Raw genomic sequence first — 18,712 nt, 5'->3', positions numbered from 1 at the left:
ACAGATACCAAATACCATACAATTGTATTCACATGTGAATTTTAAGAAACGAAACAAACTGGCAAGGGGCGAAGGATGGATGAGAGATGCAAACCAAGAAACACACTCTTAACCACAGAGAATAAACTAATAAAACCAGAAGAAAGTGGGTGGATGGGGAATCAGTGGATGGGGATAGCGGAGGTCACCTCTGACCAGTACCAGGCATTGTATTCAAGGGTTGAATCACTATGTGGTAAACCTGAAACTATATCATACTGTGTTATCACTATGTGGTAAACCTGAAACTATATCATACCTTGTTTACAAAGAGGAATTCAAGTAAAACTTTAAAATAATAATTGGTAGTATAGAGGAAACATGTGTGCACAAGAGATAAATCAGAAAGACAACTGAAAATCCAAACAAAGAGTCTTTAGAGCCACAAATCCCCTCCTTAGCTCAGCTCAGGAGAAGCCTGACATGCCTATTCTCACCCCAGCAGAAGACTGGATTTTGATTCTCTGGGGACGCCACTGACATGGTAGAGTCAGGCTCAAAGAACCCAAAACCTAAATAGAGTGCATCATAATAAACTGCCCAAGATGCTAGGAGTCCCAGTGCAGGCACATGCCAAGACCCAAACTCTAACCATACACAGACATAACCCTAACCCTACACTTAAGCCTAATGTTAACCTAACCCTTTAACAAGAACTATCACGGGATCCTTGGGTGGCGCAGCAGTTTGGCGCCTGCGTTTGGCCCAGGGTGCGATCCTGGAGACCCAGGATCAAATCCCACATCGGACTCCCGGTGCATGGAGCCTGCTTCTCCCTCTGCCTGTGTCTCTGCCTCTCTCTCTTTCTCTCTCTGTGACTATCATAAATAAATAAAAATTAAAAAAAAGAACTATCACTAATAAAAAACCAAACACAAACCCAAAGACCGAAACACATTTATTGAACCTTCCTGTCTACCCTCACCCTAACTCCTAAACCTATTCTAAACCCTTAACCCTGACCCTTACCTTAAATCTAACCCTAACCTCTACCAATAACCTTAACTTAATGTACTCAAATTCTATTACTAACCTTCACCTATACCCTAACACTAACCCTCTAATACTAATCTTATCTCATACTCCAAAGTGTACCCTAACCCGTACCCTAAAACTAATCCCTAACCCACTGCCGAACCCTCTCTTACCCTTTTCCAAAACCGTACTCTGACCCTGACCTGACCCTATACCTAACCCCTAACCAAACACTAACCCTAATCCTAGCCGTAACCCCTATCCTAAACCTAACCCTCACCCTAACCCTAAACCTAGCCCTAACTTTAACTCTAACCCCTAACCCTAATCCTAAATCACACCCTAACCCCTAACCCTAACTGCAAACCTAGTCCAACCCTAAATCTAACCATAACCCAAACCCCAATTCCTAACCTCCTGCCCTAATCCCTAAAATCTTAACCCTAACCCTAACACTAACTCCTGTCCATAACCCAAACCCCCATCCTAACTCCTAACCACTGACCCTTATCCTTATGCCTCACCCTAACCTCTAATCCGTAACCATAAGCGTAATCACTAACCCCTAACATCTAACCTAAGCCTAACCACCAACTGACTCCCCTCCCCTGATCCTATCATTCATTCTACCCATTCACTTACCCTGTGGTTCTGAGTAGTCCCTTCTGAGGTGGATGTGGCCCCCAATGACGCCTCCAGAGTCCTCTAGGGGGTCCTGAGGAAGCTGGGCTCCTGTGAGTGCGCACGTGGCCCCACGTGTTCCAGAGCCATAGTCAGCGGGTCCTGAGTACGCCGGGTCTCCTGTCACTGTGGAGTATGCCTCACATCCTCTGGAAGCCTCACAGCAGGTTTTCAGGAGGCCGGGGGCTCCCGTCAGCCTGGACATGGCCCCACATCCCCTGAAAACTCACCGCGCATCCTGAGGAGGCTGTGGGTTCCTGTCAGCCTTGATGGAGCCCCATGTGTCCCGAAGCCAAAGTGCAGGTCCTGAGGACGACGGGGGTCCTCTCAGTCTTGACGTGACCCCACATTTTCCTCAGCCTCACCATAAGACCTGAGGAGGCTGGGGGCTCCTGTCAGCATGGACGTGGCCTCAAATCATCCCAATCCTTCACAGTGCATCCTGAGGAGGCCGGAGAAACCTGTCAGTGTGGATTCGGCATCCACATCTTTCTTAGGCCTCACCACAGGCTCTGACAAGGCTGGGGTCTTCTGTCCGCATGGACACATCCCCATATTTCCCAAAGTCTACACCGGGGGTCCTGAGGAAGTCAGCGTCCTGTTGTGTCCATGTGGCCCCAAGTCCTTCCGAAGCGTCACCGAGGGTTCTGAGGAGGCCGGGGCTCCTGTAACCATGAATGCGGCCCCCAGCTTCCAGATGTCTCAACTTATGTTCTGAGGGGCCCAGGAGCTCCTGCCAAAGTGGACGCGGTGCCACATTTTCCTGAAGCCTCCCCGCAAGTCCTGAGGTTGCTCAGGGGCTCCTGTCCGCGTGGATGTGGGCCCATATATTCCTGAACCCTCCCCGCGGGTCCTGAGGCTGCTCAGGGGCTCCTGTCAGCATGGATGTGGGCCCACAATTCCTGAAGCCTCCCGGCGGTCCTGAGGAGGCTCAGGGTTCCTGTCAGTGAGGATGTCAGCCCACATCTTCCTGAAGTTCCCCGCGGGTCCTGAGGCGCCCAGGGGCTCCTGACAGGGTGGATGCGGGCCCACATTTTCCTAAAGCCTCACCTTGGGTCCTGAGGAGACCGGGGTTCCTGACAGCGTGAACACGGCCCAATTTCCCCCTGAAGACTCCCTGAGGGTCCTGAGGAGGCTGCAGCTCATCAGCATAGATGTGTCCCCACCTCCTCCTCAGCTCTCCCCAGCACAGGCTGGCTCCTGTTAGTGCAGGCAGAGGAGGCCTACTGCACATGCGCGCCCATTGGGAGGGTTCTGGTCTCGGGCGCCCCGTGCGGGATGCTCAGGTGCTGCAGGAGGCTGTGTAGGAGGCAACGGGGGCTTCATGGGCCACACCTGCCTCTTTCAGGCTCCAGCTGGGGCTGTTAGCTTCGGAAACATCTCACTGAAAAGGAGCCCAACACCCGGCTTCCCCAGAAATACTTAAGGACAAGGAATTTGAGCCCACAGCACGCGAATAAAATGTGGAACAGACTTTTACCACGTCCTGCAAAACTCCTCAATCCTCTTCCACTGTGGGCGGGACAGCGGGTTGGTGCAGCCGTAATGGAAACAGTGTGGAGGCCCCTCAGGAAGTTACAAATAGAGCCGCCCTGCGACCAGCAGGTGAACGGCCTGGAGCTCACTCTGAAGATACAGATGCAGTGAGACTCGGGACACCTGCACCCCAATGTCCACAGCAGCCGGGTCCACAGTAGCCACACTGTGGGAGGAGACTCGGTGCCCTGTGACAGATGATGGATAAAGAGGATGGGAGATAGATGATGGTCATAGAGAGAGGAATGGTACTCAGCTATCAAAGAGAAGGAAATCTTGCCATTTGCAATGATGTGGATAGAACTAAAGGGATCATGTTAAGTGAAGTAAGTCAGTCGGAAAGAGAATGACCGTGTGGTGTCACTCATAGATGGAATTATAGAAGCAAAGCAGATGAACTACTGTGAAGGGAAGGAAAAACAAATAAGATGAAAACAGATGCAGGAAATAAAGACTCTTAACGATAAGAAATGAACTGAGGGTCTCTGGAAGGGTGAGGATAACAGGGGACCGGCATGAAGAAGGGCACGTGATGTCACGGGCACTGCTGTTATCTCCAACTGGTGAATCCCTGAATTCTTCCTCTGAAAGTATAATACACTATACATTAATTAATTGGGTTTAAATTAAATTAAAAAAATCAGTTGTGTCAGAGCACATTTCCTTCTGGATTCTCTGTTTTGCTCATTCAGCTTATGCGGGGACCACCCCACGTGGGTCTGGTTTGTCTTAGTAGGCTTCACGCCTCATCCATGGCCCAGCGCAGGGCTAGAACTCAAGACCCCTGAGATCAGGACCAGAGGTGAGGTCAGGAGTCGGATGCTTAACCGATGGAGCCAGCCAGGGGCCTAGAACCACACTGCTTTATCCTGTGTCTCTGTGATATCATTTGAAATAGGAAAGTGCTGCATCCCACTCTGTCATGCTTCTCCAGTACTGATTCGCTGTTCGGGGACATTTGTTGGGGGGGATGGATGTTATAGTTTTTTTTTTCCTATTTCTAAGATTTGCCACCATGATTTTGATAGGAATGACATTGAAACTGAGGGTAGCTTCAGGAACTGCAGACATTTTCACAAGATGAGGCTCCCCCCCACAAGCCCAGGATGGCCTCCCAGAGCCTGATATGGCTCAGTGCACAAGTCTTGTGCTCCTTTGGTTCAGTCTCATTATTTCTTCTCCTTGATGCTCCTGAGAAGGCCTTCACGTCCTTCCTTTCCTTCCTGAGTGCTCATTGTCAGGACACAGCAAGGCTACTCTGCTTTGTAGGGTCAGTTTGTGTCCCGTGACTTTACTGAACTCACTCCTAAGTTCTAACAAGTTTTGGTGGAGGCTCTCAGGTTTCCTGTTTCAAGTACCGCATCTTCAGCATATAGGGACAGTTTGACGTCCCCCTTCCAGGTGTGGAACCTTTGCTGTTTACAGCTTAATGTCCTAGAAAGCCCCACAATAGAATCAAAACTGAGCCCAGGCCAAGGACAGGAAGCCCCTATTAGAATGAGAACAGGGCTCAATGCCCTAGAAGGCCCCATATCAAAATGTAAACAGAACTTGAGGAATTGCTCCAGCCCTTCTGGAGGTCCCCAAGACCAGCCCTTAAAACTAAGCTAAAACCCTCCTCGGGGTCCAAGTCCTTGCTCCGCTGTGTCGGGTATACTTGGACACAAGATCGAGCATGTAAATAATCCCTCATGTGTTTGTATCGGAATCGGCTTCTCAGTGGTTTCTCAGATTCGCAATCTTGGGCCCACAGTCTGAGATAAAAAAACAAAACCAAAAGGAGCTCGGATGCGGGCAGAGTGAAAGCAGGGTTCTGAGAGAATCAGCAGAGACTCGGGGGCTTGGGTGATCTTCTGTGGAGGGCCTGCAGACTGGGGGACGGAATGCTCAGCCCCAGAGCCAGAGGACCCAGTGTCCCCACCCGCATCCCGCCCATCAACACGGAGTCTCAGGGAGCAGCACAGCACTGCCCACTGGAGGTCAGAAGTGCTGACGCCCACCACGCCTCTGACCCCACATGTCCATCCCCCAGGCATATGTGCACCTCACAATCAGAGCCATGGCCAATCTCCAGACCCCACACAGACCACTCACTGCCACCATTGTGTCAGACCACAGAGGCTGCAGTGATTCAGCTCTGCCTGGAAAGTAGGGTCTAGATTCCTTTGTACTTTGTGCTTTATATTCATTTATTTTCTTTGATTCTTTTATATTAATTGCCTTATATTAATTTTTATGTATGTACCTTATATATTTCTTTTTTTAGTTTCATGGTATTTTAATTGTGTTTCTTATTTTGGGATTTATAATCTTTTAACAACCAGGCCAAAATAATCTGGTGGGATTTTTTGGGGGGGCAGTTGTTATTGTTTTTCTTGGTTTTTCTTTTTCTTCATGAGGTAGTACTCACAGCCAGGAAGTCCATCAATACAAATATATGATATCTAACTACAGTTTAAAACAATGATTATAAAGATAGCAGCTGGGCTGGAAAAAGAGCACAACAGAAAAGTAGAGAATCCCTTACTGTAGAAATAAAAGAAGTAAAATCTAGTCAGGCCATCGTTAAAAATGCTATAACTGAGATGCAGTCCCAAGTGGAAGCCTTAAAACAAGGAAGGTTATGGACCACAAAGGAAGACTTCGGAACTCAGCCACTTATTAAAACAATAACATTCATATCATGGGAGACTCAGAAGATGAAGAGAGAGAAAAGGTGGGCCTTGCTCAGCCATTAGAAATGACAAATACCCACCATTTCCTTCAATGTGGATGGAACTGGAGGGTATTATCCTGAGTGAAGTAAGTCAATCAGAGAACGACAAATATTGTATGTTCTCATTCACTTAGAGAATATAGATAATAGTGAAAGGGAATATTAGGGAAGGGAGAAGAAATGTGTGGGAAATATCAGAAAGGGAGACAGAACATAAAGACTCCTAACTCTGGGAAACGAACGAGGGGTGATGTAAGGTGAGGAGGGCGGGGGTGGGGGTGAATGTGTGACGGGCACTGACGGGGGCACTTGAGACGATGAGAAATAGGTGTTATTCTGTATGTTGGCAAATTGAACACCAATAAAAAGTAAATTTATTAATAAGGAAAGAAAGAAAGAAAGAAAGAAAGAAAGAAAGAAAGAAAGAAAGAAAGAAAGAAAGAGTGGCACCTGGGTGTCCTAGTCTGTTAAGCTTCTTCCTTAGGGTCAGATCATGATCCAGGTCCCAAGGAAGGCTCCCTGTTCAGCAGGGATCCTGCTTCTCCCTCTCCCTCTGCCCCTCTAGCACATGTTTTTCACTCCTCTCTCTCTCAAATAAATAAATAGCATCTTTGATAAAGAAACAAACAAACAAACCCAGAGGGATGAGAAATCTCCCATGTAGAAGATTTTCAAACAATTTGTGCAGACATTCCACACTCAAGTTCATGAGCATAGCTTCCCACTCTTATGTGTGGAATACACATAGTAACTTCCTTCTACAAAATATATTACGAAAAACTTAATAATGATAATATAATAATAATAATAATATTAATAACAATAAAGAATCACTTTACTACGGAGAAACCTGACTAACACTACCTCAGCAAGATGATCAGATCGATACCAAGACTGATAAATCGTGTTGATAGTATCTATCCTTTATATGATATAATGAAAATGACAGCATATCTCCGTATATAATCCACCAAAACAGTTCAATCATGAGATAAACAACAGACATGTCCCAACTGAGGGAAATTTTACAAACTAATCTACTTCTCAAAGTTTTCCAGTTCACCAAAAGCAAGGAAAGGCTGAAAGACTCTCACAATCCAGAGGAGCCTAAGAAAACATGAGAACAAATGGAGTGTGATATAAGGGATGGTGACTTAGCAAAAACTAATGAAATCTGAATAATGTATGGTCTTTGGTTATTGCAAATATATATATTTTTTATTTATGATAGTCACACAGACAGAGAGAGAGAGAGGCAGAGACACAGGCAGAGGGAGAAGCAGGCTCCATGCACTGGGAGCCCGATGTGGGATTCGATCCCGGGTCTCCAGGATCGCGCCCTGGGCCAAACGCAGGCGCCAAACCGCTGCGCCACCCAGGGATCCCGGTTATTGCAAATATTTTAATATTGATTCGTTAGCTACTATTTGTACCGTACTGATATAAGATATCAATAATTGGAGAAATTGAGTGCAAGGGCATGAGAATTCTCTGTACTATCTTCTCAATTTCCCTATGAAGCTTTGTTTTCTTTCTAAGAAATAAGATATAATTTGAAAATTGACTTAAATGAATCAGGCTCCAGTGTGAAGACATTTTACGAATCGTTGAATTAACTTTTGCCTTATTCTTAAAGAGTTCCTTCGATGGGAACATAGTAAGAATTTTATATCAGAAGGAAAGAAAAACACTTATGAACACGTATAATGCCTCTTCAACCTGAAAAGCAGGAAAGGATAATAAAGAGCAAAAACCAGATAAAAATACTTCTAGTATAATAGACACTGTAGGGATCCCTAGGTGGCGCAGTGGTTTGGCACCTGCCTTTGGCCCAGGGCGCAATCTGAGACCCAGGATCGAATCCCACGTCGGGCTCCCGGTGCATGGAGCCTGCTTCTCCCACTGCCTATGTCTCTGCCTCATTCTCTCTCTCTCTCTGTGACTATCACAAAAAAATAAAAATTAAAAAAAAATAGACACCATATTGCAAGTGCATTTAAAAAAAGCAATGTATAACATTTATTTCCTTGACATTTGTCTTCCAAAGAGTTCATAGTGTTTCAGTGTCAGTTGAAACAGGGGAAGAATCTCAGGGAAGAATCCGTCACTTAATAATAGGACCATTGGTACTAATGTCTCTCAATTATTTCCAAATCCATAAAGATTCATTTCCTGATGAATGACTGAGCTGTAAAGAAATAGATGAGAAAGCCTCATCCCTCTGAATTAGTTGTGTCAGAATATTTTAACCATAGTACTACGGATAGTAAATTATCCTTATTTACAGGAAATACATCTCAGATTAAAATCTGAGAAATCAGATGGGCAGAGAAAAAATGCTTTAAATCGCTCCTCAAGTTTTATTTTTTAATTTTTTTTAATTTATTTATGATAGTCAGAGAGAGAGAGAGAGAGAGAGAGAGAGGAAGAGACACAGGCAGAGGGAGAAGCAGGCTCCATGCACCGGGAGCCTGATGTGGGTTTGATCCCGGGTCTCCAGGATCGCGCCCTGGGCCAAATGCAGGCGCCAAACCACTGCGCCACCCAGGGATCTGGCTCCTCAAGTTTTAAAGACAAAGGAGAACTTTTCTATGTACAAAGTCAGTTGTCAAGATAGCCTTAGGGAATAAGATTCTGCAGCATCGAATCCTGCTGCACTGCTGGGACGCCCGTGCCCCAGGGATCTCTCGATACCCTGCTCCCATCAGAAGCCCAGGGGTCCCATAGAGTACCCAGGGGTTGCATGGAGGAAAGAAGACAAGGGGCCCCCAACAGGGTGTGTGCAGGTGAGTGGTGCAGAGGATGCACTGTCCCTCCTGGAGGGCGGTACACCCTTCACAGGACACCAGCCCATAACCCAGGGGGATCTGGGCTGGCCTGGCCCCAGGCTCTATGAAGGTGGGGGTGAATTCAAACCCCGCCCCAGGCCCAAAAAAAGACTAATGGGATCCAGCCCCCCATGGCCCTCTCTAGCCCTGGATTCTGACCCTACACTGAGCGAGTCTTCTCACAGCTGGATGTGGCCTCCTGGGCCCTGGGGGTGCCACGCAGATCCAGGTCGCTGAACTAGGGCAGCCCTGGGGATCCCGGGACACCCAAGGTTGGGGAGAGCAGAGGTAGGCCAGTGGACCCTACCCACACCCACACCAGGAGGCAGGCTCCTCCAGGTGCTGGGGCCACAGGGGCCCCACGACCAGTGTCCACCTGCCCTGCGGGGACCCAGTGCAGGAACCCATGAGCTGCAGGTCAAGGTCAGCTCTGCTGTCCTCACAACCATTTCTCATGCTGAAACCTCAGGACACACGCCCCCACCCGGAGTCCACACATGCTCCCCGGTGGGGGACTCCAGCACTTGCCTGCCCACCCATGTGATTCTTGTCCTCCCCTAAAGGACAAAATGGTCTCCCATCCCAGGGGAAGGCATGCACCCTCGACTCTGAGCCCATTTTCTGTAGAATGTCAATAAAGTACTGTGGTGTGAAAATGCACAGCCAGCCTGTTTCTGTGTCTCCCAGAACTCTGCGTATGGGGCGTGGAGAGACCCCCAGAGAGGAGGGGGGGCACCACCCAGGCCCCAACAGCCCCTGCATGGGCACTGCAAGGCACAGCTGACGTCCCCACGTGCCTTCCAGGGGCGGCCAGATGCCAGGGTCAGGACCCCACAGACTATACTGAGACTCAGCCTGTGCCCCATGGGCCAGGAGGGCCCGGGACAGAGTGACAGCCAGGGAGCCTCAGGTCACCAGGGTCTGTGAAAAGCGACCTGGGATGTCTGTGCTCCCTCTGTCCAGGGGGCCGAGGCTGGCCCTGTTCCGGGGCACGTACTCCCCTCCCTGCATCCCCGTTCCAGTGTGCCTGGGGCACTGAAGGCCTGTGGGGCGCTCAGAGTGGCCCTGGAAGGGATGTCAGGACAGCAGGCCCTTGTGTTGTGCCCAAGACTGTGAATCTGAGAAACTACCGATGAGCTGACACCGATGCAAACTCCTGAGGGTTTCTCTACAAGCTGTAGCTTGGGTCCAAGTGCACCTGACACAGCGGAGCAGGGACTTGGACCCCGAGACTAAGAGGCATAGCAGCTTTATAGGGGCAGTGGACCGTGGGATATGGAGAAATTTGCACAGTCATGTTGGTCCACACGCAAGTGGCTGATTGAATTACACCTTACCCTATAGTATCCACTTGAGCTGGCCTATTACTTTGGTCAGAATTGGCTCACAGTTTTGGGGGGCACAAAGCAGGGTTACATTGTTATGAGACGATTTCCAATTAAGGTTTGCCCAGCGGTTTGCCTCGGGTGGGGCAGCGCCTTAAGCCATAAGCAGGTCATGTGGGGTTCATAGGGGAGGTGGCGTGTGTAGCACAAAATGGAATCAGTCCTGCGCTGTTTGTCCAGGGGTAGGGGAGTTTTATTAAATTTCCTGTGTCCCAACTTGCAGCTCACCCACCTGGGCAATGCTCACCAGGTGGACTCAGTGTGCACACCTTGTGGTGCTGGATCTCTCACACCAGGGTGTGGAGGGTACCCTCCTTGCCCTACTGAGTAGGGGCTGGGTGAACATGGGGCTTGGCCTGAAAGCCAGGCAGCACAGGGGACCAAAGAAAACCAGCCCCGTTCCCACCCCGACCTCCACACACAGGCAGCCCCAGGGCTCCCCGCCATGGGTACCCGACTCCTCAGGAGCTCCCCCCAGCGTTGCCCTGAGGTCTGACTCCCTTCTGGAGAGGCATCGGCAAGAATAGAAGCAGCCGGCACTCGGCGAGACACACTGTTGGACATGGTAATTTGGCTGAGCCAGTCCTTCGACCTCAGCTGAACCTCCAGCTGAAATTCACTGCAGGAGCGAGCCCCGGGTCAGCCAGGAGAGCCCAGCTAGCCACCCAGCGCCAGCACCAGAAATGATGTTGTACCAACCATTTCGGTGTTTGGGTTACCCAGCCAGAGGATCTGATAGCTACACGTCATAGATTCATGTGATAGACACACACACACCCCACAACGAACAAAAGTCAGAATCACCCCAATGCTGTCAAACAGCAGCTGGATGGTTACATACATGACACCGTGGTCCCCAATAGGATACATGGAAGACGCTATAAACCACGAGTGCAGAGGTGCTGAAGGCACGGAGATGTGCCTGCTGGGTTCCAAAAAGGAGCACAGAGGGGCAGGAAGCATCCTACAGAGGGGGGGCCCCTTAGGAAAGGACACCAGGTCCCAGGGATGGCTAAGGACGGTGAAATCTGTCCTCCTCCCTTTCAGCTTCTGGTTTTCCTCCTAAATGCCATTTTCCTCAGTCATACGAGCAAAAGTTTATTTTATGTTTTTAACTTTTTTTTTATTGGATCCAATTTGTATGAATTATTTCTTCAGGAAGTGTGTCATTCAAGAGAGAAGTAGAGAGAAAGATTTTCCCTAACAAGCAAAGTATAAAGGAGTTCATGACCGCTAAACAAGTCCAGTAAGGAATTTTAAGAGGGACTCTTCTAGTGGGGGAAAAAAAGATGCCAAAAGCAACAAAGACTAGAAGGGACCAGAGAACGTCACCAGAAACACCAACTCTACCACTAACAACAAGGCACAAGTTCATATCTTTGAATAAGCACTCTGAATGCTGATACTAAATGCTCCAATCAAAAGATATAGGGTGTCAGAGTGGCTTAAAAAACAGGATCCGGGGGATCCCTGGGTGGCGCAGCGGTTTGGCGCCTGCCTTTGGCCCAGGGCGCGATCCTGGAGACCCGGGATCGAATCCCACATCGGGCTCCCGGTGCATGGAGCCTGCTTCTCCCTCTGCCTGTGTCTCTGCCTCTCTCTCTCTCTCTCTCTCTGACTATCATAAATAAATAAAAATTAAAAATATTAAAAAAAAAAAAAAACAGAATCCAGGATGCCTGGGTGGCTCAGGGGTTGAGCCTCTGCCTTTGACTCAGGGTGTGATCCTGGAGTCTGGGATCGAGTCCCATATTGTGCTCCTGGTGGGGAGCATGCTTCTCTCTCTGCCTAATTTTCTGCCTCTCTCTCTCTCTCTCTCTCTCTCCTCTCTCTCTCTCATGCTCTCAAAAATAAAATTGTTATTAAAAAATCAAGATCCATCAGTATGCTGCCTACTAGAGGCTCACCTTAGACCTATAGACACCAGCAGTTTGAAAGTCAGGGGATGGAAAATCATCTATCACGCTAATGGTTATGAAAAGAAAGCTGGAGGACCAATACTTATATTAGAAAAACTAGATTTGAAACCAAACCCTGGGGGACACCTGGTGGCTCAGTGGTTGAGCATCTGCCTTCGGCTCAGGGTGTGTTCCTGGGATCCAAGTATCGAGTCCCACATTGGCATCCCTTTGCGGAGCCTGTCTTTTCCTCTGCTTTTTTCTGCCTCTGCTCCTCTGTGTATCTCTCATAAATAAATAAATAAAATATTTAAATCTCAAAAAGAAAGAACAAATACTGTAAGAAGAGATGAAGGAGGGCATTATTTCATAATTAAAAAGACTCTCTATCAGGATCAAACAACTAAATATTTATGCTGCCAACATGGCAGTACCTAAATATGGAACCCAATTACCAATAAACGTACAGAAACTCACTGATAATGATACAATGACAGGGCATTTTAACACCTACCCAGTAATGGCAATGGACTGATCTTCTATGCAGAAAATCAACAGGGGAAAAATAGCCTAGACACACTGGGCCACAGGGACTCAAAAGATATAGTCTGAACATTTCTTCCTAAAGCAGAATACACATTCCTTTCAAGTGCACATGGGACATTCTCCAGAACAGATCATATCATGGCCACAAATCAGCCCTCAACAGGTACAACAGGTACAAGAAGGTTGATATCACACCCTGTACCTTTTCAGACCATGACGCTATGAAACTCAAAGTCAACAGTAAGAAAAAATTTGGACAGACCAAAAATACGTGGAGATTATGAACATCCTACTAGAGAATGAATGGAGCAACTAGGAAATTAACGAGGAAATTTAAAACAAATGAAAATGAAAACATGTTTCTCCAAAACTCTGGGATGTAGAAAAGGCAGTCCAAAGAGGAAAGTACATAGCAATACAGGACTACATCAAGAAACAAGAAGTATCCAATACACAGCTTAACCCTACACCTAAAAGAGCTGGAAAAGGAATAGCAAACAAATCCTAAAGCCTACAGAAGAGGGGAAAAAATAAAGATGAGAGCAGAAATAAACAATACAGAAATAAAAAACATTAGAATGGAATAACGAAACTAAGAGCTACTTCTTCAAAATAATTAATAAAATGGATAAAACCCTATCCAGCCTTAGGAACGAGAAAAGAGAAAAGAACTAAATGAATAAAATCACAAAAGAGAGAAGAGTGATCACAATCAACACCAGAAAAATAAGACAATTATAAGGGAATACTATGAAAGATTATATGCTAACAAACTGGGAGACCTGGAAGAAATGGACAAATCCCTAGAAATGTGCAAACGAGCAAAACTGAAATAGGAAAAAATAGAAAATGTGAACAGACCCATAACTAGCAAAGGATTTGAATCAGCAAGGCACCTGGGTGCCTCAGTGGTTGAGCATGTGCTTTGGCTCAGGTCATGATCCCAGGATCCTGGTGGATCAAGTCCCACATCAGCCTCCCCACATGGAGCCTCATTTTTCCTCTGCCTATACCTCTGCCTCTCTGCATCTCGCATGAATCCATAAATAAAATCTTTGAAAAAGAAAAAACATAAAAAGATGAGAAAGGACCCAAATAAAATCACAGATGAGAAAAGAGAAATAACAACCAACACTACAGAAATACAAACGATAATAAGAGAATATGATGAAAAAGTATATGCCAGCAACCTAGAACCTAGAAGAAATAGATCAATTCCTGGAAATATATAACATAGCAAAAAGGAGAAATGAAGAAATAACAAACTTGAACAGACAGATAACCAGCTAAGATATTGAATCAGCACTCAGGAATCTCCCAACAGGAGACGCTTAGATCAATAGAACAGAATGGAAAGCCGAAACAAGATACAAACCTGTAACTCTATGATCCATTAATCGACAACAAGGCAGGAAGGAATATCCAATGGCACAAAGACCGTCTCTTCAACAAACCCTAACCTGACCCCAGGATAAGAACAAATGGTGTTGGGAAAACCAGGCAGCCACATGCAGAAGAATCAAACTGGACCACTTTCTTACACCATATATATAAAAAATAAATTCAAAATAGAGGAATGACCTAAATGTGAGACCTGAAACCATACAGAGAAGAAAAGATAGGCAGGAATATCTTTGACGTCGGCCATTGGATCTTCTTTCTAGATATGTCTCTGAGTTGAGGGAAACAAAAGCAAAAATACTATTGGGACTTCATCAAATTCAAAAGCTTTTGCAAATTGAAAGACAACCAACGCTAAAAGGCAACATACAAAATGAAACGAGATATTTGTAAACAACACATCCAATAAAGAGTTAGTATGCAAAATACGTAAAGCAAATATAAATCTCAGCATCCTAAACACAAATTATCCAACTGCAGATGGGCAGAAGACATTAATGGACTTTGTCTCTGACAAGACATCCAGATGGCCACCAGATACCGAAAGACACTCAGCGTCACCCATCATCAGGGAAATGGAAATGAAAACCACAATAAGATGTCACCTGACAGCCATCAGAATGGCTAAAATTAACAACAGAAGTAACAACAGGTGTTGTTGAGGCTTTGGAGAAAGGGTAGCCCCCTTACACTCCTGGTGGGCATGCGAACAGGTGCAGCCACTGTGGAAAACACTGTGGAGGGTCCTCGAGAAGTTAAAAATAGGGGATCCCTGGGTGGTGCACTGGTTTGGCACCTGCCTTTGGCCCATGTCGCGATCCTGGAGACCCGGGATAGAATCCCACGTCGGACTCACAGTGCATGGATCATGCTTCTCCCTCTGCTTCTGTCTCTGCCTTTCTCTCCATGACTATCATAAAAAAAAATAAAAAGAGAAGTTAAAAATAGAGCTACACTACGATTCCAAAATTGCAGAGCTAGGTATTTACCCCAAGGATACAAAAGTCATTTAGTAGATTCCAAGAGGGACACGTAGCCCAGTGTTTGTAGCAGCATTATCAACAACAGCCAAACTGTGGATACAGCACAGATGTCCATTGGCAGATGAATGGGCAGAAAGATGTGGTAAATATACACACTGCAACATCACTCAGTCATCAGAAAGGATGAAATGAAGCCATTTACAATGACGTGGGAGAAGGGGAAAGGACTTATGCTAAATGAACTCAGTCAGTCATAGAAAGACAGATACCAAATACCATACAATTGCATTCACATGTGAATATTAGGAAACCAAAAAAACTGGCAATAGGGCAGAGGGGGGATGAGAGAAGCAAACAAAAAAACACACTCTTAACCACAGAGAATAAACTAATAAATACCAGAGGAAGGTGGGGCGGATGGGGAATCAGGGGATGGGGATAGTGGAGGGCACCTGTGACCAGTACCAGGCGTTGTATCCAAGGGTTGAATCACTATGTGGTAAACCTGAAACTATATCATACTGTGTTTACAAAGAGGACTTCAAGTAAAACTTTAAAATTATAATTGGTAGTATTGATGAAACATGTACGCACTAGAGATAAAATCAGAAAGGCAAATGAAAATCCAAATAAAGAGTATTTAGAGCCACAAACCCCTCCTTACCTCAGCTCGGGAGAAGACTGCCATGCCTATTCTCACCCAAGTAAAAGCCTGGATTTTGATTCTCTGGGGAGGCCACTGACTTGGTGGAGTCAGGCTATCTTTGAACCCAAAACCTAAATAGAGTGCATAAAACTAAACTGCCCAAGATACTAGGAGTCCCAGTGCAAGCACATGCCAAGACCCACACTAACCATACACAGACATAACCCTAACCCTACACTTAATCCTAATGTTAACCCCTTAAACAAGACCTATCACTAGTCGAAAACCAAACACAAACCCCAAGACCGAAACACATTCACTGAACCTTCCTGCCAACCCTCACCCTAACTCCTAAACGTCGGTTCACATAAACTTAGGTTTCCTTAACCCTGAACCCTACGTTAAATCTACCCCGAACCCTAACCTCTAACCGTACGTAACCTTAAAATAAGGTATTCAAATCCTATTCCTAATCTTAACCTGTACCATAACACTAACCCTCTAATACTAATCCTATCTCATATCCCAAACTGTACCCTAACCCGTACCCTAAAACCAACCCCTAATACACTCCCTAACCCTATATCTGACCCTTTTCCAAAACCGTACCCTGACCCTGACCTGACCCTAACCCTAACCCCTAACCAAACCTTAACCCTAACCCTAGCCCTAACCCCTATCCTAATCCTAACCCTCGCCCTAACCCTAAACCTAGCCATAGCTTTAACTCTAACCCTTAACTCAAACCCCTAACTCTAACCCCTAGTCATAACTCACACCCTAACCCCTAACCCTAACTGCAAACCTAAGCTCAACCCTAACTCTAACCATAACACTAACCCCAACTCCGAACCTCCTGCCCTAATCCCTAAAGCCTAAACCCTAACCCTAACACCAAATCCTGTCCCTAGCCCTAACCCACATCCTAACTCCTAACCACTGACCCTACCCTTATCCCTCACCCTAACCTCTAATCCATAACCATAAGCATAATCACTAACACCTAACATCTAACATAAGGCTAACCACCAATTGCCTCCCCTCCCCTGACCCAACCATTCATTCTACCCATTCACTTACTCTGTGATTCTGAGGAGTCCCTTCTGATATGGATGTGGCCCCCAATGGCACCTCCAGAGTCCTCCAGGGGGTCCTGAGGAAGCAGGGCTCCTGTGAGTGTGCACGTGGCCCCACGTGTTCCTGAGCCATAGTCAGTGGGTCCTGAAGACGCCGGGTCTCCTGTCACTGTGGACTATGCTTCACATCCTCTGGAAGCCTCACAGCAGGTCCTCAGGAGGCCGGGGGCTTCTGTCAGCCTGGATATGGCCCCACGCCACCCAGAACACTCACCGTGGGTCCTGAGGAGGCTGTGGGCTCCTGTCAGCAAAGACCCAGCCTCATATATCCCAAAGCCAAAGTGCAGGTCCTGAGGACAACGGGGCCTTGTCAGTGTTGAGGTGGACCCACATTTTCCTCAAGCCTCACCATAAGCCCTGAGGAGGCTGGGGGCTCCTGTCAGCATGGACGTGGCCCCAACTATTCCCAAAACTTCACAGTGTGTCCTGAGGAGGCCAGAGATTCCTGTCAGTGTGGATGCAGCATCCACATCTTTCTTAGGCTTCACCAGAGGCCCTGACAAGGCTGGGCTCTTCTGTCCGCATGGACGCATCCCCATATTTCCCGAAGACTACACCAGGGGTCCTGAGGAAGTCAGCGTCCTGTTGTGTGGACGTTACCACACATACTCCCGAATTGTCACCAATGGATCTAGGAGGCCGCGGCTCCTGTCATCCTGAATGCGGCCCCCAGCTTCCAGAAGCCTCAATATATCCTGAGGGGCCTGGGAGTTCCTGCCAGAGTGGACGCAGTGCCACATCTTCCTGAAGCCTCCCCGCGGGTCCTGAGGCGGCCCAGGGGCTCCTGTCAGCCTGGATGCGGGACCACAATTTCCTGAAGCCTCCATGTGGGTCCTGAGGCAGCCAAGTGCTCCTGTCAGCGTGGACGCGGTGCCACATCTTCCTGAAGCCTCCCCGCAGGTCCTGAGGTGGCCCACGGTCTCCTGTCAGCATGGATGCGGTCCCACAATATCTTGAAGCCTCCCCGCGAGTCCTGAGGCAGCCCAGGGTCTCCTATCAGGGTGTATGTGGGCCCACATCTTCCAGAAGCCTCACGGCGGGTACTGAGGAGACCCGAGCTCCTGTCAGCGTGAACGCAGCCCAATGTCCCCCTTTAGACTCCCTGAGCGACCTGAGGAGGCTGCGGCTCATCAGGGTCGATGCGTCCCCATGTCCTCCTCAGGCCTCCCCAGCACAGGCTGGCTCCTGTTAATGCTGGCAGAGGAGGCCTACTGCACATGCAGGTCCCCTGAGTGGGGCCTGGTCTCGGGCGCCCCCTTTGGGATGCTAGACACTGCAGGAAGCTGTGTAGGAGGTGGCTTGCTGGTGCAGGGGGCGGCACCTGCCTCCTTCCAGGCTCCAGCTGTGGCCTGTTAGCATAAGAAATGTCTCACTGAAAAGGAGCCCAACACCTGGCTTCCCCAGAAATACTTAAGGACAAGGAGTTGGAGCCCACAGACCACAAAATGAAATGTGGACCAGACTTTGAGCAAGTCCTGCAAAACTCACTCAACCCTCTTCCACTGTGGGTGGGAACGCGGGCTGGTGCAGCCACCCTGGAAACAGTGTGGAGGCTCCTCAGGAAGGTACAAATAGAGCCGCCCTGCAACCAGCAGGTGCAGGGACAGGAGTTGACTTCGAAGATACAGATGCAGTGAGACTCAGGACACCTGTACCCCAATGTCCACAACAGCCGTGTCCACAGTAGTCACACTGTGTGAGGAGTCTCGGTGCCCTCAGGCAGATGATGTATAAAGAGGATGGGAGATAGATGATGGTCATAGAGAGAGGAATGGTTCTCAGCTATCAAAGAGAAGGAAATCTTGCCATTTGCAATGACGTGGATAGAACTAGAGAAATCATGTTTTTTTTTTCTTTTTTTTTATCTTTTTTTTAAATTTATTTTTTATTGGTGTTCAATTTACTAACATACAGAATAACCCCCAGTGCCCGTCACCCATTC

Source organism: Canis aureus, chromosome 36 (genome assembly GCF_053574225.1).
Source record: "Canis aureus isolate CA01 chromosome 36, VMU_Caureus_v.1.0, whole genome shotgun sequence".
In the NCBI taxonomy this organism is placed as follows: Eukaryota; Metazoa; Chordata; class Mammalia; order Carnivora; family Canidae; genus Canis; species Canis aureus.
Note: the sequence above shows the minus strand (reverse complement) of the source record.